This window comes from Limulus polyphemus, unplaced genomic scaffold (assembly GCF_000517525.1).
Source record: "Limulus polyphemus unplaced genomic scaffold, Limulus_polyphemus-2.1.2 Scaffold2104, whole genome shotgun sequence".
In the NCBI taxonomy this organism is placed as follows: domain Eukaryota; kingdom Metazoa; phylum Arthropoda; class Merostomata; order Xiphosura; family Limulidae; genus Limulus; species Limulus polyphemus.
In genome coordinates, this window is record NW_013667714.1 from 50,985 (window position 1) to 51,403 (window position 419).

The following is a 419-nucleotide window of genomic DNA, read 5'->3' on the forward strand; positions in this document are numbered from 1 at the left end:
CTGTAGACTTCAGACTGGTTTTGGGTTTGTACCTGAGTTTTAGAGCCTCTACCAGTGCTCTATAGTTGTGTCTGTCGTCTGCTGACAACTGTCCAAGTATTTCTAGTGGTTGTCCCTTCAAGCTCGTTGCCAGATATACAGCTTTCTGCTCCTCTGTCCACCCAATCATTTCTGCCAGGAGCTCAAATTGTGCTCTATATGCTTCCCACGGTGTCTTCCCATCGAATTCCTGTGGCTTCCTTCGTACTGGATCACTCCTATTACTGACATTCATATCTGGGATGTGCCTTCTAACAGGACTGAAGATGTCTACATTAGGGTCTAGCTACAGGGTCTGGAAGGGGCTTCCCGTTGCCTGAGGCTGATTAGGTCGATGGCTAATATATTCTCATTGTGTAAAATACAGTAAATCATCCTTT